The following is a 15,974-nucleotide window of genomic DNA, read 5'->3' as shown; positions in this document are numbered from 1 at the left end:
ATTGAAGCGGGTTGCCATTTCCTCTTCCAGGGGATCGTCCCAACCCAGTGATTGAACCTGAGACTCCTGTGTTTCTGGGGTCCAGCCCCGGTGGATCCAGGGAATTCGAAGCGGGAACAGCGTCAGCGAGGATCAGGAAACAATTGCTTAATTAAATGTTAATTAAGGATATAAAGAGCGGTTAAATAAGGATAGCTCAGTGAGGAAATTCAGTGGAGAAAAGAGGCTGGATAATTCAGCCAGAAGGTGAGAGAAAGAACGACATGGGGAGACCAAGTTTTGGTGAACAAGGCCCGCACTTTATTTTCCAAAGTAGTTTTTATACCTTAAGTTATGCATAGAGGATAATGGGGGAAGGGGTAGAGACAGCAGTAAGCCAGGCTTTCTTCCTGCAAACTTATCATATGCAAAAGTTTAGGTGATTTGCATCATCTTCTGGCCTGAAGCCCTGTTAACATTTTAAGATCCTTTTTTCAGAAAACTTACTTTTCTCTAAAGGTGATTATTCCAAAGTCAGGCACCACCCTCTGAAAGCATTAGATAAAGTTGCATTCCTATAGGGCAAAGGTGTGATGGACTATAACAAGAAAAAGAATTAACTCGAGGGTCCAAGGTTACAAACATTAAAGCTACTACTTACATTTCTATACACCAATTATATTAATCAATACACTGCCAGGGACACAGCAGGTAAGGGATATGGAAACTTGGCAGCAAACATTGGCCCAACAAGTGAAAAACCCTTCACCAATACAATTTCTAATCAATCTTTTAACTGCTCAAAGGAATCTGTATTCAGACAGTTTAGAACATCTCATGCCTCTCACGGTTGTGAACTAAAACACTCTTGTCACGCCCAGGAACTTTATTAACTGGAGCTGTAATTTAACTCTTTTTCAGAGAGAGATGGTGGGGGACAGCCCCCCGTAAAGTCAGAGGTGTAGGTGAGAGCACAAAGCAGTAAAGCAGGCAGACTCTGGTTTTGGGGGTAGATGCTCAAGAATTTCCAGGGGGGACTCCTGAGGCTCGATCCCGCCTTTGCGTATGCCGAGCCTCCTTCCTCATGACCTTTGCCACCGGCGGAGTTCCTCACGCTGGCTCCCGGCACTGTGTCTCCTGCCTTGCGTGCAGATTCTTTACCCACTAAGCCATCAGGGAAGCCCATACTCCTTTAGAGGAACACCAAACAATGATGTTCATACCCCAATATGGTAACATTTTCAGTGAAACGGTTCTTTCTGTTGGCACTCAGTGTCCACCCCCCTTCCTGTCCTGCCTGCATCCCTATGATTCCTTCAGATCTGGACATGGGAGGCAGAGTCATGCACTGTATTGGGAATTACACCTCCTTCCACGGATGTGGTCCGTGTGACTGGGGCAGACTCTCCTTGCCTGGGTCCTGGGGAATTCTTGCTGAGGAGGCTTGTCAAACCTCTTGGCAAATTAAATTTTCACTGGGCCTGTCTATCAGGTTTCCAAATGTGATGGACCTTTTCTGACCCCCGGTGGTGGATAGAACTCAGGATCCTGTAAATTCAAAGCACCCTATAAAGCTGATCCCATGACTCTCTTCTCATAAATAATGGAACAGGCTTTGGGGAGATTAAGAGATTCATTCAAAGCTCTGTAGCCATGTCTTGATTAATTTAAAAAATCAATTAAGGGGCTTCCCTCGTGGTCCAGAGTTTAAGAATCTACCTTGCAACACAGGGGACTAGGATTCAACCCCTGGTAGGGGAGCTAGGATTTCACATACCCCACAGCAAGTAAGTCCACAGGCCACAACTAGAGAGTCCATGTGCCACAGTGAAAGATCCTGTATGACACAAAGAAAATTCTGTGTGTTGCAACTAAGACTGGATGCAGCGGAATAAATAACTTTGTTTAAACTTAGCAACTTAAATAAACAAATAATAAAACGCCAATAACAGGTCACACTTTCAGGCCAAATTAATCGGTCTGACTGGACTTCAGGCATTGGTATCAAAAAAGCCAGATAATTAATTAATACAGCTTTTGCAGTAGAAGATTTTTAAACTGGTGACTGAGGGCCATTGGAGTAGGGGGTGCGACTTTAGGGATCTGGATGTTGATGTCAGTGGGGCAGTTGGCTCGACTCCATGTTTCCACAATCACACCAGATGCTTCTACAGCTGCCAAAGCTCGGCGAGAACTCCACTGGAGGAAACCTGGTTTGTTTTCCTCTTCATTTTCAGTACAAACACACTGCTCTGAGGAACCGTTGTGAGACATTTGATTTAAGGCTGAAGATTAAGATGCAGGCCTGGTGTCCAACCATGGCTCCCCGGACCCCGGCGTGAATGAAGAGAGTGATTACTCTCAGGCAGCCTATGAGGACCAAGGCGATCCACAGTCCCAGAGTCTGCTTGGAAGTAACACAGATAGGAAATAGGAAACCTCATCACTCTGCTTCTTAGGGGAGGACAATAAAAGATGGGCGAGTAAAAGGAATTCCAGATGAAGAATGTTTAAGCTTGAAAGTGAGATCAATTACTCAAAATCTTTATGACTGTACCAGTCCACTGTCTCGACTGCAAAAGAGAGAAGCCAGCTTTAGAAGCTTAAGCAGAAGGGGATTCTGTCAGAAGTCCAGCTCCCATGGAGGACCTGAGAGAATTGTTAGGATGGCTGGAGAACCAGGCTTGGAAGAAGGGCGAGGAACAAAGGGCACCCAGCCACTCACCGCATCTGGGTCATTCAGGACAGCCTGGGCCGGGGGAAGCTGCTGCCACTGCTGCCCCTGAACGTCCCATGGCACCCCAGGCCTGCCCCCCAGCCGTGCCACCACCAGATACTGGCCTCTCTTACTGCCCACGGGCTGCTGGGCCCTGGACAAAGGAAGCCACTACCGCCACCAGAGCTGATTCCAAGCCGCTCTTGTTTGCATACCTCACTCCACCTTGGCCAGACTTGGGCCATGCGCCCCCCTCAGTAGGTGCTGAAGAAGCAGGAAAAGCACCCACCTGCCTTTTCAGCTCACCCACTAGTGGGTGGAACCCTGATTCCCAGCAACATTCACCCAGCACCTAGTTCCTTTGACATGGGAGGGGGGTTCAGACCATTGGTACCCACTGTACTCCTGTCTGGGGCTTCCCAGGTGGCACTATGGTAAAGAACAATGCAGGAGACATAAGAGACACACGTTCAATCCCTGGGTCAGGAAGGTCCCCTGGAGGAAGGCTTGACAACCCACTCCAGTATTCTTTCCTGGAGAATCCCATGGGCAGAGGAACCTGGCGGGCTACGGTCCACGGGGATGCAAAAGTTGGACATGACTCAAGTGACTTAACATGCACACACGCACTCAGCTCTTAGGTCTGCCATACTAGAATACCACAGATGGTGGCTTAAACAACACAGATTTTTTTCTGAAAGTTCTGGAGGCTGAAAGCCCAAGATGAAGGTGTGGATGGGCTTGGTTTCTCCTGAGGCCTCTCTTTCTCTCTGTGAACTCACTGTGCTGTCTCTGTGTGCATTCACATTTCCTCTTCTTGGCATCCCCCTGGTGGCCCAGTGGCTAAGACTCCACACTCAGTGCAGGGAGCCTGGGTTCGATCCCTGATTAGGGAACTAGATCCCACATGACTCAACTAAGATTGAAGATTCCACATGCCACAACTAATACCTGGTACATCCAAACAGAATTAAAATAAATAAATTTTTAAAAATAAAAAAAAAGCATTAAAGAAAATAAAACAATTCTTCTCTTACAAGGACCTCAGTCAGATAGGGTCCTTCCTAATGACCTCATTTTAATTTAATCACAGCGTTAATGGCTTGATCTCCAAACACAATCACATTCTGAGGCACTGGGTATTAGGCTTAAACACGTGAATTTGGGGGTGGACACATTTTGGCCAGCTGGAGAAGGAACTGGCTACCCACTTTAGTGTTCTTGCCTGCAAAATCCTGTGGATAGAGGACTCTGGTGGGCTGCAGTCCATGCTGTCATACATGCTGTCATAAAAAGAGTCGGACACGACTAAGTGACTAAGAAACAATAATTCAGTCAGCACCCTCCCAAACCAAAAAATGCCTAACCTTTGTGAGTGAAAACAGAGACAATAAGTAGGAATGGGATTGATATGGTGGCTCCCTGGTGACTCAGATATAGCTTCCCCAGTGGCTCAGACAATAAAGAATCCACCTGCAATTCAGGCGACCTGGGTTGGGAAGATCCCCTGGAGGAGGGCATGGCTACCACCCCAGTATTCTTGCCTGGAGAATCCCATGGACAGAGAAGCCTGGTGGGCTATAGTCCATGGGGTCCCACAGAGCTGGACGTGCCTGAGCAACTAAGCACAGCACAAGTTGATGTGTGTTCAAAGGCGGGACTATGTGTTATGTGCATGCTAAGTCACTTCAGTCGTGTCCAAAACTTTGTGACCCCATGGACTGTAGCCTGCCAGGCTCCTCTGTCCATGGGATTCTCCAGGCGAGAATACTGGAGTTGGTTGCCATGCCCTCCTCCAGGGGATCTTCCCCACCCAGGGATCAAACATGAGTCTCTTATATCTCCTGCATTAACAAGCATGATCTTTACCACTAGTGCCATATGGGAAGCCCAACACTTTAAAAGAAGACTTATTTGCTGCAGATGAGAGGGGGCAGTTCTTTGTGCCTCAGAAGTGCTTGCTGAATCCAGACACAGAAAAGGGACCACTGAAAGGTTGCTGTTGAATCACGCGAAGACACCGGGATTCTTGGCCCCCGGAGGAGAAGAATTCAATCCGGGGCCAGAGACGAGGCTTGATCGCTCAGAGCTTTTGTGTAATAAAGTTTTATTAAAGTATAAAGAAGATAGAAAAAGCTTCTGACATAGGCATCAGAAGGGGGCAGAAAGAGTACCTGCTTGCTAGTGTTAACAATGAAGTTATATACTCTCCAATGAATCCAAAGAATGTCTGGAGGTTGTAAAGACCTCATCAGACCTACTCCCATAATTTACATTTTAAGATAACAGAAGGTTTGATCCAGAGACTGTCCTTAGGCAAGATACATTATTGTTATATAATCCCAAGGAATGTAGAGAAAGAAAAAAAAGTTTGTCTTTTCTTCCTCCTTGAGAATTCCAGACCCCTCTCTCCTTGGGGAACCCTAGACTCCTTATCAACCTGCCTAGGAAATGACTCTCTCACCACGGGCCTCCTGCCTTAGGGCCTGGCAGGCTCAGAAAACTCTCATTCAAGGCCACAGTGACAAGAGTGGCAGGGACCCTCTTAAGTCTATTTCTTGGCACTGGAGGGAAAACTTTATATTTTTGGTGCTTACTTTAAATTTTTGCACAGTGATCTCTAAACGACTCTCTTGGTTTTCACCGTTTCTTCTGGACAAGTTTCTTAAGCACCTCCTGGCTCAGTTCTCTCATCTGAAAACAGGGATAATAGTACCTGCCTCCTGAGGCCGTGTGAGAATTTTTTTTTCCCTTGTAATTTATTTTGGCTGTGTTGGGTCTTCATGGCAGCGTGCAGGCTTAGTGGCCCTATGGCATGTGGGATCTGAGTTCCCTGACCAGGCATTGAACCTGCATCCCCTGCACTGGAAGGTGGACGCTTAACTACTGGATGATCAAAGAAGTCCCTGTGTGAGGACTGAGTGGGTTAATCTTGCAGAGACTGAGGACAGTATTGGACACACAGTAAATGCTACATAGGGCTTCCCCAGTGGCTCAGCGGTAAAGAATCTGCCTGCAATGCAGGAGCCGCAGGAGACATGGATTCATTCCCTAGGTTGGGAAGATCCCCTGGAGGAGGGCAAGGCAACCCACTCCAGTATTCTTGCCTGGAGAATCCCATGGCCAGAGGAACCTGGCAGGCTACAGTCCATGAAGTCACACTTAGCACTGAAGCAACTTAGCACGCACACACACGCACAAATGCTGCCTAGGTTAGTGGTTATTACTTTTATTCCAGGAGAGGTAAAAGAGGTCCCATGACTTCCTTCTCGGTTTTCTTTTATCCTTAGAAAGAGTTAACATTCAAGGACAGAATTAATTCCCTAGGACCCATCCACATACCTAAAATTTTGGCCAGAATTTTAAGTATTCACACAAGTATTTTCAAACAGTACAAACTTCTCTGGCTTTAGGACCAGTTTTTGAAAGTGTTACAGTCTGGCTGGTGAATATATGTACATGTGAAAGTTGAGTTACTGGTTCAGTCAACTCCTAGCCTGCGAGAAGAAGAAGACAGAGTCTTGAAAGCAGGAGAGAGAGATCAAGAAAGAGAGACTCTCAGAGCAGGAGCCAAAGGGAAAAGACACATGTTTTTGCTATATAGACAAACCAGAAACACAAATAAGTACCCGCCTTTGGTTAGTAAGGAAGTTGCCCAGCAGCGCCTCCTACAAAGGTGAAGGAAACCTGAAAAGTGCAGACCACCAAGGTGGGCGAGGAGAGACCAGCCTGGCTTCCTGAAGCCTGAGAGCCTGCTGAGAATAACACAGCACATCTGGGTACCCTGTTCTCCAGCTCACAGCAAGGGCTGGGCTCCGTCCCATCTGAGATGCATGGAAGACAGGAAATGTTTTTGGTAGGGTTTGGTTTGGTTTGGTTTTCCTTGAGCTCTGGAACCTCAAGAGAATGGAAAAAGGTAAATCCAGAGTCAGGTGTGTCCAGAACCAGAGGCTCTGGGAGGCGTGGAGGAGGCACCAGAGGCCGGGGGAGGAGGGACCCACCGGCTCTCGTACAGATGGCCTGAGTCTAGGGACGCTTCCCTGAGAGAACAGATTGCCTTTTCGGAAATGAGTCAGATTCATGGCCATCAAATAGAATTTCTAATTTTAGACTATTTCCTAGGAAATGACCAAGTTGAATCTTCAGTGCTAATCATCATCTGCTCTGAAACTTTTGAAGTTTTGTTTTTTTTTCCCATTGTTTTCCTTAGAAATCTGCCTTGGTGTTCAGCTTGGGAAATGGATAAAATTTCCTTCTTTGGAACCGAGCGCTGAATAGCTTTGGGACAGAGACAACCCCCATGTCACGTGATGCAACAATCCTGGTTCCACTGCTGGACTAGCTGTTATTTCCCTTTTGTATATACTGACCTCGATGGCAGGTGAAGGAAGAAAGAAAAATACAATTTGAGGGAAAGTGACACTAAAGCCAGTTTCCCTCTGCCTGGAATGTCCTTCTTCCTGCTTGATTTCTTCTCATCCTTTAGAGCTTGGTTTAAATATCACCTGCCCAGGGGACTTCTCAATTGCCTGTCTACCATAGATATATCCCCGTGACAGGTGATGGTGGGCCATGGTCTCCAGATATGGTCAAGCATCATTCTGGATGTGTTCAGTGAGGGTGTTCTCGGAGGAGATGCATATTTAGATCAGTGGCCTATGACCAAAGCAGGTGGGCTTCCCTAATGCGGGTGGATCTCAACCAGTCAAAGGCTTGAAAGAGACAAAGGCTGACCTCCCAGGAGCAATGGGGAATTCTGCCAGCAGATGGCCTCCAGACTTCATTGGCATCATCAGCTCCTCCCAGTTCTAGAGCAGACTCAGATTGCAGGTCTTTCCTGAGTCTTCAGCCTGCTCCTCCCCGACCCCCGACTGCATTAGATTCTGGACTCCCCAAGCCTTCACAGTTGGGTTAGCCAATTCCTTAAAGTAAGTCTCTTTCTGTCTATGTGTGTGCCAAGTCGCTTCAGTCATGTCTGACTCTTGTGAACCTATGGACTGTAGCCCACCAGGCTCCTCTGTCCATGGGATTCTCCAGGCAAGAATACTGGAGTGGGTTGCCATGTTCGCCTCCAGGGGATCTTCCCAACACAGGGATCGAACCTGTGTCTCTCCCATCAAACTTGCATTGGCAAGTGGGTTCTTTACCACTAGTACCACCTGGAGACCCCTTCTGTCTATATGCACACATCCTATTGGCTCTGTTTTGCTGGAGAACCCTGACCAATACACTCTCTCTGCACACACACACCCTTATTCTTTTCCTCAGTCTTTGTCCACGTCCTTCAGAAGCCCGCACCAACATGCAGCTGTGTTGTTCAGTGTTTCACCTGTTTCTTCAGTGTCTTTACCAAACAAAAGCTCCCCCAGGGCTGAACAGGTCTGCCTGGCCCCCCCGCCTTGTGAACAGGTCTGCTTGCTCCCCCTGCCTTGTGAACAGGTCTGCCTGCTCCCCCTGCCTTGTGATCAGGTCTGCCTGCTCACCCTGCCTTGTGTTCTCAGAAGTGCTGTGAACACAGCAGATGTTGCAGATCTTGGTTGAATGAGTGGATGGTTAAGCTTATCTGATAGACTACGGGCTAGGGGAATTCCTATATGCAAATCAAAGTTCTAACATGTGTGGGAGTATTGTTTTAAAACTACAGTGCATGTTCAATAAACTACATACCTAGGGGAAAAAAAAATATAAGACTTCTCTGGTGGTCCAGCAGTTAAGACTCCATGCTTCCACTGCAGGGGGCACAGAGTCCATCCCTGGTCAGGGAATGATGATCCCACATGCCATGCAGCATGGCAAAAAGATATTTTAAAATTTTTAAAAATGATCACAACCATAGTGAGGGGCCATTTCATACCCACAAGGATGGATGACTGTAGTCTCACATACACACAGAGCTAAGAATAACAAGTGTTGGTTAGGAGATCAGAATGCCGATGGTGCAGCTACTGAAAAGCAATTTTTCAGTTCCTTAGAAAGTTAAACATAGAGTGATCCTTTGACCAGAAATTCCATTTCTTGACTATACCCAAGAGAGATGAAACTTATGCACAAATGTTCATAGCAGCCTTAGTCATAATGGCTAAAATCTGGAAACAACTCAATGTCCATCAGCAGCTGAAAGGATAAACAAAATGTGGTATATCCATATTTGGATACATTGGTGATGGTTGTACAGCCTTGTATACTTACTAGATGCCCCTGAACTGCATACTTTTAAATGGTGAGTTTTATGGTATGTTAAATGTCTCAATTAAAATAATAAAAGGCAAAAAAAAAAAAAAAATGCTCTCAAGAGATGAGCTCTGTGGGCTTCATGTGCAGAATGTAGCCTCAAGTTAAGTGGAAAGTACAGCATCCCAACCACTCCCTTAAGCCCCTCTACCATGGGGATTCCCTGGTGGCCCAGTGGTCATGACTCTGCACCTCCACTGCAGGAAGCCTGGGTTCCATTCCTGGTCAGGGAACTGATATTCCTGAGAGCTTGGGGCACAGCCAGAAACAAAAAAAGACCCTCCATTGTGTAAGCAAGGGCATCTCTAAAATGAGGGTTACACTTACTGGCATAAGGATGGTAATATTAATACGATTCTCTATTTCTCGTTTTGGCCTGTGAATACACTTAGAGGTGAGTTATCATTCTCAAGACTCAGCCATTATTTTTTAGATTCATTTATTTGTTTTTGGTTGTGATGGGTCTTCACTGCTGTGCGCAGGCTTTCTCTGGTGAGCAGGGACTGCTCTTCATTGCGGTGTGAGAGCCTCTCATTGAGGGACGTCTTGTTGCAGAGCAGGGGTTCTAGGAGCTGGGGCTTCAGGAGTTGCAGTACACAGGTTCAGTAGTTGAAGCTCAGGCGCCCTAGAGTGCAGGCTCAGTACTTGTGGTGCGTGGGCTTAGTGACTCTGAGCATGTGGGATCTTCCCAGACTAGGATTGAACCCGTGTCCCCTGTGTGGGTAGGCAGATTCCTATCCACTGTGTCACCAGGGAAGCCCTCACTTAGCCATTATTTAAGAAACTGTAGCTGTAGCCTGTTTGAAAACCATGAGTCAAAACCCACAAGAGAATGTAACAGTACCAAGTGTGGCTCTTGGGAAATGACACTTTCGGCTGCCCGCAAAAATAAAATGAAACTCCCCACTTTGTCAGCTTCCTGGAGGAGCACTGGAGACATTTATCACGAGTCCAACCTTGACCACAAAAGCCAGATTTCCTGCTTGTCCCCACCCTCTCCACCGCGTGCTCTGGCTACTTCCCGTTGCTAAGTCTGCCCCGTGGTACCCTGTCCGTAAAGGCAGTGGAAGACAAGCTGAGTGCAAGATTCAAATCCAAGTTTGTCTGAGGATAGCGTTGGAGAAATCGGGCACTGTGTTATTTAAGCTCACGAGTGTCTGTATTCATTTTGTAGCACTGTCCGAGGAAAGGACTTTTCATTTGGGGTACGTTTCTCAAAAACTATTACACTTCCAATGTTCTCTAATTTTGTGTCAAGCCCAAACATCTTGTTATTCTTAACTAACGATTACCCTCAACCCCTCATTTCTGACAGTGCGTCTGTGTTTCCCATGGGTGAATTTAAACTGTTTTCTGTTCAGAAAGGAACACTTACCAAGCTGTGACATCAGGACCCATCAGCCAGTGCTGGAGCAGATGACTGAGTGCTTGGACACAAATCACCAGAGAAGAACAGCCTCTATCCTGGCTGAACCACCTGTCCCCAAGGCGATTCCACACCTCCAGGGCAGGTGTCAGAGCTTCAGGCCACGGCCTCTTGGCCTGGGCTGTGGTTCTATGTTCTTTGGAACCAATACAATGCAGCTGCATATGTTCACCAGGCACCTTCCCGTCTAGTCAACCCTGACCATCCAGTCCTGGGCCGCGCTGGAAGCCGCCTTCACCCTCCATCGATGCCAAGACCTCTCATGGCGGACACAGTTAGATTTCTCAGTCTGACTTTGGCTGCTGGTTTGCCTTCACTTGACTCAGTGTTGGGTTTTCACTCACTGGTGACAGCAGCCAGCCCTTCCTTTCCCTCCACTCTCACTTCTACCCCTACTCCTTGCCTGTATGCTTTTTAAGATGGTAGTAATCAGCATTGTTATGACAACAGCCAACATCTATTCAGTGTTAATAATGTGTTTTACATAGGATTATTTCTCTAAGCCTCACAAAACTCAATGAGGCAGACATCACCTTTTTATAAGGAAATTTAAACAGAGAGAGACAACAAAAATCCCCAACTTCATATAGCTAATGGATGGAATTGTCAGAGCTTGAACCCAGGCATTTTCCCTCAAGGACTCGGGCTGCCGATCTGACTGGATTTCACCATGTACCCTCCCCTTCCCACACCCTCCACCCCCCCACACCGACGACCCCGATGTTTTCTTTGTGACAATAGATATAATGGCAAATATAACTGTAACCAATGGATGGCATCACTGACTCAATGGACATGAGTTTGAGCAAGCTCGGGGAGTTGGTGATAGACAGGGAGGCCTGGAGTGCTGCAGTCCATGGGGTTGCAAAGAGTCGGACACGACTGAATGACTAAACTCAACTGATCATTACAACCAGGAAATAGGTCACTACTTGTTTCTACTGCCCAACTCAAATTAGAGGCACAAGGCAAATTAAACTATATTCTGACTGTTGTGGATATAATCTACTCCTTCCTTCCTTCATTCATTCTTTCATTCCTTCCATTTATCCTTCCAAATAATAGACTTGGGACAAGATGGCGACCTCACAAACATGGGGTCATGGGGGATTGTGTCACACAGCAAGCACAAGGTCAGCTTTGGCATCTGCTCACTGACCAACTAGTCCAGATCTGGGTGATTTACCAGTGGCGGATGCAGGCGAACACATCCTCAAAGGTCACTGATGGTGATGTTTCTTCACTTCTTTGGAAATGTCTAGGAAAAGTTGGTTCTCTTTCTGTCATCCCAGTAAAATCATGCAACATAGATTGGGACTTGAACTCATGGTCCTTTCATAGAGATCACACACCTGGTCTTAGGACTTAATGAAGCTCAGGTTCTTCATGTCTCATCACAGAAAGAATTCAGTGAGAGACAAAGTGGTAGGCAAGAAGTGGATTTATTTAGAAAGAAGTACACTCCACAGAGGAGAAGGCAATGGCAACCCACTCCAGTACTCTTGCCTGGAGAATCCCATGGACAGAGGAGCCTGGTGGGCTGCAGTCCATGGGTTTCGAAGAGTCAGACACAACTGGGCGACTTCACTTTCACATTTCACTTTAATGCATTGGAGAAGGAAATGGCAATCCACTCCAGTGTTCTTGCCTGGAGAATCCCAGGGATGGGGCAGCCTCGTGGGCTGCCATCTCTGGGGTCACACAGAGTTGGACACGACTGAAGCGACTTAGCAGCAGCAGCAGCAGCAGCACACTCCACAGAGTGTGGGCCATCTCAGAAGATGAGAGGCCCTGAAATATGGCATGATTAGTTTTTATGGGGTGGGTAATTTCATAGGCTAATGAGTGGGAAGATTATTCCAACTACTTCAGGGAAGGGGTGCGATTTCCCAGAATTAGGCCACCACCTACTTTTTTGGCCTTTTATGATCGGCCTCAGGAAGACTGCCTGGAGAAGGGAATGGCAACCCACTCCAGTATTCTTGCCTAGAGAATTCCATGGACAGAAGAGCCTGAGGGGCTACCATCCAGGGGGTTGCAAAGAGTTGGACACCACTGAGCGACTAACGTTTTCATTTTCAGAACTGTTATGATGTTTATGAGTGTATTATTTAGTATTTGCTAATATATTACAATGAGTGTATACTAAGGCTCAAGGTCTACTGAAAGTTGAATCCTCCACCATCTTGGATATAGTTAATTCTAACCAGTTTTTGTCATGTCCTTTGGCCATGTCATTCTTCTAAAGGATGTTTTCTTGCACTCTTCCTGTTTCACCAATGGCTAGAAGGGTCCTTAGCATTTCTATACTGGTTGGTCAACCACAAAGACAAGGTTGATAAAAGAGAGGGGGTGTTTGGTACATCTGGATAGATTACTATTCAAGACCAGTGTTTTATCCATTTTGGTTTCTATAAATAACCAGTTTACCCACAAGTCTAAACTCGTGTGTCTAAAACATAAGACGATCCTATTTTTTCTAGGAATTTTGCCCAGCTGGCCTTGTCAAATTTTACCAATGGATAGCTCATTCTTTCGGGCTTCCTTTGTGGCTCAGCTGGTAAAGAATCCACCTGCAATGTGGGATACCTGGGTTCAATCCCTGGGTTGGGAAGATTCCCTGGAGAAGCGAAAGGCTACCCATTCCAGTATTCTGGCCTAGAGAATTCCATGGACTGTATAGTCCATGGGGTCTCTAAGAGTCAGACACGACTGAGCAACTTTCACTTTCAGCTCATCCTTTATTGATATCTTGGCTAAATTTTATAATTATTCAGGGATTCTTGTTTTGAATAAGTCTCATTTCAGCATTTGAAACTCACTTCTGTTCATTTCAAAATTTCTCTCTCAAAAGTCATTCCAAAAAGTCACTCAAAAAAAATATTTTTTTCCTCATCCTACTTGTACTGAGTAAACCTGGCTTGGTTCTTGGGGTTTGTGAAGTTAAATGCAATTTTTACAACTGTGGTTGAGAGCAGGTTTGAGTCTCCCAGCAAGATCATATTTTATTTATGAGACAATATTCCCAATCACGTGACCCTGTAAATTATAGTAGTTCCCTCTTCTCCCTTTTCGTTGTCCCCATCCCCACCAAAGATCTATCCCATTACCTCTTGCTCCTGGGGTTCCTCTTTCCTACAGGTTAAGTGGCTTCTATCTGATATCAGTAACATGATTCAAATCTGGTGATTTTCACTAGAGTCTCTTTGACCTACCAGAAACATATACATCTTTGCCTGGTCAAATAGTGGGTTTCTCTGGCAGTTCAGTTCAGTTCAGTTCAGCCGCTCAGTCGTGTCTGACTCTTTGCGACCCCATGAATCGCAGCACGCCAGGCCTCCCTGTCTATCACCAACTCCCAGAGTTCACTGAGACTCACGTCCGTCGAGTCAGTGATGCCATCCAGCCATCTCATTCTCTGTTGTCCCCTTCTCCTCCTGCCCCCAATCCCTCCCAGCATCAGAGTCTTTTCCAATGAGTCAACTCTTTTCATGAGGTGGCCAAAGTACTGGAGTTTCAGCTTCAGCATCATTCCTTCCAAAGAAATCCCAGGGCTGATCTCCTTCAGAATGGACTGGTTGGATCTCCTTGCAGTCCAAGGGACTCTCAAGAGTCTTCTCCAACACTACAGTTCAAAACCATCAATTCTTCGGTGCTCAGCCTTCTTCACAGTCCAACTCTCACATCCATATGTGACCACAGGAAAAACCATAGCCTTGACTAGATGGACCTTTGTTGGCAAAGTAATGTCTCTGCTTTTGAATATGCTATCTAGGTTGGTCATAACTTTCTTTCCAAGGAGTAAGCGTCTTTTAATTTCATGGCTGCAGTCACCATCTGCAGTGATTTTGGAGCCCCAAAAAATAAAGTCTGACACTGTTTCAACTGTTTCCCCATCTATTTCCCATGCAGTTCAGTGGTAGAGAATCTGTCTGCCAATGCAGGATATATGGGTTTGATCCCAGAGTCAGAAAGATGCCCTGGAGAAAGAAATGACAATCCACTCCAGTATTCTTGCCTGGGAAATCTCATGGACGGGGGAGCCTAGCAAGCTGCAGTCCATGGGGTCACAAAGAGTGGGACATGACTTTAAGCGACTAAACAACAACCCCTATACTCCCCAAACTCGTTGTTCTACTCTAATTTTTTCATCTTGCACAGCATCCTTTCACATATGATATAATTTACCAACCTATTATGCCTTCTCCCCAAGCTAGAATGTGGGTGCCTCAGAATGGGGGTTTCTGGCTGCTTTGTCCATGAAAGTTGACACACTGCTGCTACTCTACTGCTAAGTCACTTCAGTCGTGTCCGACTCTGTGTGACCCCATAGACAGCAGCCCATCAGGCTCCCCTATCCCTGGGATTCTCCAGACAAGAACACTGGAGTGGATTGTCATTTCCTTCTCCAATGATGAAAGTGAAGTCACTCAGTCATGTCCGACTCTTAGCGACCCCATGGACCGCAGCCTACCAGGCTCCTCTGTGCATGGGATTTTCCAGGCAAGAGTACTGGAGTGGGGTGCCATTGCCTTCTCCAAGTTGACACACAGAACTTAGTAAATACGTGCTGCATGAGAGGGTAAAAATGAATGAATGATTCTATTGGGACAAAACTGATTCCATAACAAGGCATTTTAGGGCAGATAATCCTCCTCCCAATGGCTTGTAAAGACTAAATTCTTTATCATCTCTCTCCATTAGCTTGGAAGTTATATGTGTTTTTTTTTTTAATAATAATTTTAATAATAATAGAAAATAATCCAAGAAGAAGGAAAGAAGCAAATAAATAACTAAAAAAAAAAAAAAAGACTAAATTCTTTGGCCAATGTATTTTTAAGCTATATCTCCCAGATCCAATTTAAACCAGGATCTTTGCAAGTTAATCAAATGAGCCTTAAATTAGAAAATATATGTACATTCAGCTAACACTGTTCCTGGTGCAGAATAATTTCTAATAAATTAAGTTTCTAACCCCCGTTTCCTAGAAGCACCGGATTTTATTATCCTGAAGGAGGGTGGAGGGCCTCTTTAATTTGAGTCCTTCTCGTGACAAGGACAGATTTATGTGGGGCCATGGCATCGGATGGCTCCTGGCACTTACACCAGAGACTGCTCTTCCAGACTTGCCAGCCTGACAAGCTGACGACAAGAATGAAGACATGACAGCATGTTGACATGATGGAAAGGCAGAACCGTAGTTGTAATGTGTGGAAATTCTGGGTTCCTGCAGCAAAGAAGTCTTTTTCCCTCCTCTTCTCCCCCTTAGGTTTTTGTTTGTTTGTTTGTTTGTTTTGTTTTGTTTTTGTTTTTGTTTTTCAAAAAATGCTTTATTATTTATTTATTTGGTTGTTCCAGGTCTAGTTGTAGCTTGTAGGATCTAGTTCCCTGTCCAGGGATTGAACCTGGGCCCCCTGTAGTGGGAACTCAGAGTCTTAGCCACTGGACCACCAGGGAAGTCCCTGCAACAGGCCTTCTTGCTCCACTGAGGGAATAATTTTCACTGTGAAAGACCTGGTCCTTGCTCCCCAGTGCCCTCTGGCATTTTGTGTCAACGCATGGCAGCAACATAGAGGACGCAGAGGAAAGAGACAGTGGTTGTGTTCAACGCCATGCACTGAC

Source organism: Bos indicus, chromosome 12 (genome assembly GCF_029378745.1).
Source record: "Bos indicus isolate NIAB-ARS_2022 breed Sahiwal x Tharparkar chromosome 12, NIAB-ARS_B.indTharparkar_mat_pri_1.0, whole genome shotgun sequence".
Lineage (NCBI taxonomy): Eukaryota > Metazoa > Chordata > Mammalia > Artiodactyla > Bovidae > Bos > Bos indicus.
The sequence above is the reverse complement of the archived record's forward strand: the minus strand, read 5'-3'. Positions refer to the sequence as shown.